The sequence below is a fragment of the Alosa sapidissima genome, chromosome 8 (assembly GCF_018492685.1).
Source record: "Alosa sapidissima isolate fAloSap1 chromosome 8, fAloSap1.pri, whole genome shotgun sequence".
NCBI lineage: Eukaryota > Metazoa > Chordata > Actinopteri > Clupeiformes > Clupeidae > Alosa > Alosa sapidissima.
In genome coordinates, this window is record NC_055964.1 from 20,266,978 (window position 1) to 20,274,477 (window position 7,500).

Consider the following 7,500-nt stretch of genomic DNA (forward strand, 5'->3'; position numbering starts at 1 on the left):
CCAGATACTGGATATCCATCATTTCATGTGCAGAGAATATGCATCAAGCAGCAGTTTTTGCAAGGCCAGTTTTACCTGACCCAGAAACCGCATACCGCAGCACTGTGGAAAAGTAAATCTGATCTAAGCCTTCAACCAGAGGCACTGTCTCAACTGGAAGACAGTGACGACCAACATGCAGAACCATGTTGGATCTTAGTAGTAAATTTCGTACCGTAGGCTCTTTAAACCAGAGGTTATACAACAATTCCAAGCCATAACAAATGACGAGGTGAATTGAGACACTTAAACTTCATCTCGAACTTCCAAACTGTGGGACACTGCTGAACAGGGACCAAGGTAATAGCCTACACAGCTTATATAAAACACACATGTGACCTCTATGGAGTGCTTACACTGTATACCTCCATCTTAGTCATAAAAGGGGGCCAAGCACTCTCAATTTTATTCATCATTACTAAAAATATTCATCCTAACCCAGCACGGACACAGCTGCGAGATACAGAACAAACGCAAGCTTGCAAATGGACAAAAACAAGGACAATGGACAGAAATGGAGCGACCCACATAACCCCAACCCGTCTCCTGAAGAGCCTCCCAGTGCCCGTTGTCTGACGAGGCTCTCTCGCGCCTGCTGAAAGCCAGTCGGATCTGCTGCAGCTGGCGTGACTCCTATCGGGACTTAGGACTTCATAAAGCCCCTCGTCTGTTTGGGAGCAGGACCCTACGCCAGGGATCAGCAAACAGCTCTGACACCAGCAGAGCGGGCATGCCAAGGCGGTTGCTATGGAGACACGGTTGCGGACTCCACAGGTTTTGAAGAGGACCAGCGCTTTGCTGCGTTCTTGGTCTCACTGGTCACTGGGCATATTCTCTTTCCATGCAAGGCCAACCTTTGTGGCAAATTATTTATTTCCACAGAGTGCCAGCGGTGCGCTGATACTCGACATTCAACACTTTCTACACCACGTCTTCCCCCCCCCTATTTTAATTAAACTCACTTTCACGAGGCTTTCAACGGCAGTGGCCCAGCTAAAGAAGTGTGAAGGGGAATTTGAACCACTCTCTCCAAATTGGCACCTATGTTTTTTTGTTCCATTACCATGCGGCGCATCCCTCAAGGTTTCCCCTTGCTTCTGGGCTTGGGTGGGTGGAATTAATTGGTCATGTACCTACAACTGTGGGTTAGATGCAGCAGCTCTCGTAAAACTGAGGAGAAGTGGTAAAGGAGCATCTTTTCCGCTTGGACAGAGGGGCCTGTGCACACTGCCAGGCCGAGGGCAATGCAAAAAAAAAAAAGAAAATTGGCAATACTCTGGTCCAGACTGAGGCCTGTGCTTCATTAAAAGGGGTGAGAGAGGCAACAGTAATCACTGCAGAACCACTTCGAGGAATGGTGCACTTTCACAGGTTTGTCAGCGACATGCAGAAATGCTGAATATCCTCTTGTGTATCCTACACTTCTCTAAACATCTTTCTCTCTCTGTCCTCTTTCTCGCTATCTCTCACGTCTAGTGGCTCTTGAGTGTACTCCGTCATTGAGTCTGTCGGTATCTGGTGCCTAATATTGTCCACGTTAGTCTAGAGTCACAGTGCTGGGGTTTAGTCACTATGTAAACCTTTCCACAACAAACACAATGGTCAGATATCAGCACTGAGCAGACTGCTTGGCTGTGGAGCCTTTTCAACTCAGAGCCGATCTGTCACCGCCGTATTTATCTTATTACACCAAGGCAATCAAGAATATGGAGGGGAGAGAATGAGTTCACCTCTGTGTTCTTCACATCAGCGTAAATCTCCAGGGGTGAAGAGAGTGAATCAAACATGATGATTCATTACAAAATTAATCACGGGATTTATCCCACAAGCTTTAAGCAGTGCACACGTCGCTCACGCCTACCTAAAAGAAACAGGGACATTAAGTGCACGGTGATGCAACAAAGCTCTGCAGTCTTTGAGCTCAGAACGAGAAGCTCTTTTTTGACATTTCATTACACAGAGATGCAGGTTCACATAGTTCACTGGCAAAATTAATAAAAGGGCGGATCACAAACGAAATTAGGAGAGATTACGGAGTGTGTTAAACAGATATTCGCACTTCATTGTCAGGGACTAGGGAATCTGGGGTGCTCTCCTTCAGGGAGAGCAGAGTCATGAGGGAGCAGCTGCTGTTGAGATTTTTGAGAGCCGGAGATAGCTCAGTGTCTTTGTAAGACTGACTCCTTTCCAACAGGCTGTCCTTTGTGAAAAAAACAACAACAACAACAAAAATGTCAACAAATAAGCAATGCTAATCCACACGGCCGCGTTAAATGCAATTCGCAAGGTCAGCTGAACATTCCTCAGCGTCTCAGTCCAAACTTTCGTTCTCCTCAGAAGCTTGATGAAACTAGCGTCTGCACTAAAACTCCCCTACTGCAGATTAGCAGTGAAAAACCAAATGCTTCACTGTTTTTTGTTTGATTGTTTCCTAAGGCCTCCTATATACACACATCTGACTGCAATTACTCTAAGTGGGTGTCTTTGGCTTCTTGTCACGCTAAATTATAAAATGCCTGGGCAATAAATGTGTGTGTCAAGAGGCAGAGGCACACAATGCTTGGCAGCCTATTTGCCTTTTCACCACTGCTCGGCTAAATGAGAAACAAATGCTGACAAATATTGTGTTATGCTAAAAAGGAACGGCGTGGAAAATGTAAGTCTGGTCTTGCTCCTGTGATAATGTATTGGAGAAGGGGGGGGGGGGGGGGGTTGTGTTACATTCGACCCTCTTAAAAGCTATGAATAAAGTTTTCCAGTGGGACAGCAAGGAGTGGTGACTGCCGACTCGAGGAAAATGAGTTTGCTACATCTGCCCGGCGAGGGGTTGCACTGGGGCATTTTAATTAGAACCAGCGCGCAAACCACACGGGCGAGAACATTGCCACGCCGGCCAGCTCGGGAGCGGCCTGGCTTCGCACACTCCCTGCAGGCTTTGGCACGGAAGCACCGCTCGCAGTGCGGGTGACATCATTCTTTTTTTTTTGGTGGGGGGACCTCGCCTCAGAGCTCGCCGCGAAAAGAAAGCCGGTCACACCCAGCCACTCCACCAAATGGTAAACATACAAGAGGCGACACACAAACAGTAGACACCAGAGTGCCGCGCCATGCCGCGCTGGCTACCCAGCTGGCCGAGGTTTCTGCTCCGTCTGTCTGTCTGTCTGTCTGTCTGTCTGCTTTCAGCATGTGCAATAGTCTCTGTAATGACTGGCTTCTTGATTGCTCTGCACTTACTGCAAAAACAATGGTGACAGAACAAATGGCCCTCCATTTCAGGAGCCATTCAGCTCTACTCTAACCCTCTCTTTGTGTGTGTGTGTGTGTGTGTGTGTATGTGTGTTTTGTCTCACCACATGGCTGATCTTTTGAACAGAGAGGGCTTGATGTAATGGCCATATAAATCACTGGTCAGTGAATGTGACCCTGTGAACAGGTAAAAAAGAGTGTGTGTGTGTGTGCATGTGTGTGTGTGCTTGTGACTGAAAAAGAGTGAAACAGAGAGTTAAAGAGAGGAAGAGAGGGAGTGACTGTGGACATGTATGAGAGAAAGAAGGAGAAAAGGAAAGAGAGAGCAACTGAGAGAGAAAAAAGAGAGAGAGAGGGATAGAGACAGAGAGAGAGAGAGAGAGAGACTGTCCCCTGTTTGATCACAGATCGAAAAAGCACCCACCAATAACTCACAGCGTAAGTGCCCTGTGCTGGTCGTTCTACAAATCACTGGCACAATTAATATCCTCAATTGTGCGTGTATGGCCTAGGCCTCCTTGCCATTTTTATGACTTTAACATTGATCACTATTTTCCAACAACAAAGTGCACATTTATTTATTGCCTCAAGTGTTACTTGGCCAATGATTAAAACGTCTGTTTACAGAAAAAGGGGAAAAAAGGTGGTCACTTGGGAGGTCCAGGCCGGGCTTGTTTGTGCAGGAGGTGGGCTCTCTCAGTATTTCAATCTGATTCCAGTCTGAGAGTGAGGAAAAGCCGCGGCTGGAAGGGGACAGATTATGTCTGCTCAAGCCAGGAGAAGTGACTTGTGTGTTAAGAGTAACTGGGTCTTGCTAAGGCGCGAAACAAACAGACAACTCTATGTGTGACTGTGTTCATACAGTATGTGTGTGTGTGTGTGTGTGTGTGTGTGTGTGTGTGTGTGTGTGTGTGTGTGCGAGTGAGTGTGCATGTGAGTGCCTCTGTGTGTGTGTTTGTGTCTTTAAGCGCTTTCAGATATAACCTCCGGAGTATATGAGGAGGTTTGTCAAACGGAGGTCCTACCCTTCGGATGATTCAGATATGATGCTAACCTGCGGACCTAATACAGACCTTATACGAACGTATGTGTGAACGACATACAGTACACGCACATTACAGAATCTCTGTGTGGTTGTCGAGTGAGGGGTGGGGGCTTGTAGAGTTCACAAGATGCGAGATATGACGCAGAATATATGCGGCCGCTGCCTGTCACAGCTGCTTTTTGTTTACAAAGTGTAGCCTATGCATTATGTAGGCTAAAAAAGAGAAATCTATTGTGCATAGGCTAATACTTGAAGTAGGCTAGTCACGTAAGTGCGCACTTGAAATTAACCTAGCCTACAGTATTTGTATGTGTGCTTCAAATAAACACATTTATCTGTTTTCAACGTTATGTACCAGAATTAGCTATAGAACCCCAAATATGGTTTGCGTTGGAGAGAGAGAGCATGCACAAACTTTATGGTAGGCTACCAGCCAATTCAGTAGGCTAACTCAAGACTTCAAGATCATACAAAGTTTTTAAGCAACAAACAAAATACTAACATTAATAACAGTGAAGTTGTTCGTTTTTTCATGGTTTATTTTTTCCAAAAGCATCCTCTCCCCATGTGTCGCATTTACGTAAAGAGCTTGGAACAAAGTTGGGTTTTCTTCGTTTTAATTTTCTCTAGGCATATATGCTCAGCAAATATCAGCGAGCTCAGCAGGTCATGAAGGCTATCAATGAACAGAAAACCGTGTTGGCTAACAATTTATTAAATACTCCTGTTATTGTCGTCAACAACGTCGCTGTAGGCTACTGCCTTTTCAGCGCCTTCTGCTTATGATGATTCAGTCTTCTGAATTTGTTTGTCCTTGCCATGCAGTTGTAGGCTACAACGTGTCTCTAACGTTCCCTTCAGGTGTTCTATCAAAATGTTGTATGCCCTCATGGACAGTAGCTCCGTGATGTCTGTATCTTTCCAGGTCGGAGATTTTCTGGACAGCACTATGCCACTCCATCATAACACTGGCATTTAAGTCAGATCTAACCACATGGACGCACGAAAGAAACGTCACCAACACGCCCTCTCACTAGGTGTGAATTTTAACCGCATGTTCTACTCCTCGTTCAGACACAGCACATTTACATAATGTCCGGAGGAAATACTAGGGGGGGGAGTAGTATAAACACCGGGTAAATTCGGACTTCCATATGACCGGTTATGTTGTTCAGATATACGGCCCCACCGTTTAACATCGGCAGAACCTCCGGTCTTACACGTATGTCTGAAAGCGCTTTTTGTAAGTGTGTTTGTGTGCTTACGAATGAGCGTGTGAGCATGCATCCGTGTCAATGTCTGTATCTATTTTAGTCAAGAAAGCACATAGTCATCAGGAGTTGCCTGAATTTAAGTCCTCAGGCCTCTCTCTCTCTCTCTCTCTCTCTCTCTCTCTCTCTCTTTCTGTGTGTGTGTGTGTCTCTCTCTCTCTCTCTCTCTCTCTCCCTCTCTCTCTCTCTCTCTGTAATCTCTGTCTCCTGGCGAGAGCCTCTCTGCCCTGGGCAGCCACCCGTAAAATAACCCAGAGTGACGGCTGCACCACAGAGCCCTCACACTGGATCCCTGCACACGCTGCGGGCCAAATGAACCGAGGACAACACCATGTTATAAGTGCCCCTGCCGCCATTCCTTATAATGACCAGCACCGACCACCACTGCCACCTGCCCAGGACAGAGGCACGGAGCCGTCCAGACAGTGGGGACAGTGCTGTTTCTGAGAAGAGAGAGAAGGGGGGGGGGGGGTGATGGCATCCATGGGGAGACAGTGGCAGCGGAAATCCCTCTGGCTGTGCAAGAAACCTTTAACACCTCATTAATTAATGAGAACGAACGACACACAAGGCTCCTCTCTCACTTGCTTTGAATAAAACAACGCGCCATATCCAAGCGGCCTCTAAAAAAAGTACAGTGGCATTAATTGTTGATTATTCAACAGCAATATGGGGAAAAGAAATGTAAGCTCCAGCTAAACAAGCTTTAGTGACAACGCAGATGTTACTATGTAAATGAACGAACGAATGAATAAATAAAGAAATGAGACCGAATGGGGCATAAGGCCATTCCAAGGGTGAGTTATGACTTCCCCATAACAATCCAGAAGGGAGGTGACTGGAAGTCCAGGATGAGGGATGATTTAGCTCTGTTAGGGCAATAAAGGGTGGGAGCGCTGGTGTGTGCATGTGTGTGTGTGTGTGTGTGTGTGTGTGTGTGTGTGAGTGTGTGTGTGTGTGTGTGTGTGTGTGTGTTTATACATGGGAAAGTGTGTTATGATATAAATGTGTATGTGTGTGTCTGTGTGTGTGTGTGTGTGTGTGTGTGTGTGCATGTGTGTGTGTGTGTGTGTGTGTGTGTGTGTGTGTGTGTGTGTGTGTGTGTGTGTTTATACATGGGAAAGTGTGTTATGATATAAATGTGTGTGTGTGTGTGTGTGTGTGTGTGTGTGTGTGGTGTCTGTGTGTGTGTGTGTGTGTGTGTTTGTATGTGTGTATGCGCATACGTGCATATGTCTGCTCTCTGCCAGGGCCCACACACGTCTGTCAGAGTCCATTTGCAACTGGTGTCACAACCACAGTCTCACCTCACCTCCACCCCCCCCACCCCACCTCCTCAGAGCTCAGCCAAAGTCAGCAATACACCTGCCTTGCGTCCGGCCCGTGGGAGGGGGGCGTCTCGCGCTCGGCAAGGGGCAGGAGGGATTTTTGTGCAATTTACAGCTCCGGAGAGAAGGGTGTGCGTGCCAGACATTCCCCTGTCCAGACTACTGAGATGTGGTTTGTGCAAATGCTTCATTACATTAGGCTCAAACTGTCTGATCTGGTTTCGCAATACACTCCCAGGGCTGTGTCTCTCATCGGGTTCCCTTGAAGACCAGGCCCCTAAACGAGGCATTATTTAATGGCTTCCATGGTGACTAAACTACTGGATCCCGTACTCTCTTGAGAAAACAACTGGTCCCTTGAATGATGACTAAGTCAAAGTCAAAGACCATTTCTCAAAATAAGAAGTTCCCTAAATGACTGGCCCCTTAAACAACCAACCCGTTTAACAACTGGTTCCCTTAACGACTGGCCTCCTAAACAACTGGTCCCGTAAATGCCACGTCCCTTAAACGACCGGTCCCCCAAAATAACCGGTCTCCCAAAACGACCACTTCAGTGTCTGTGGCCGCG

At 46.8% G+C, this 7,500-nt stretch overlaps 1 protein-coding gene across 2 annotated transcripts in view; it reads right to left on the bottom strand.

Annotated features, from left to right (window-relative positions):
- The window catches only part of si:ch73-72b7.1 (netrin receptor UNC5C), a 143,397-nt gene that overhangs the window by 54,851 nt on the left and 81,046 nt on the right, over nt 1–7,500 (bottom strand). The window lies entirely within an intron of this gene.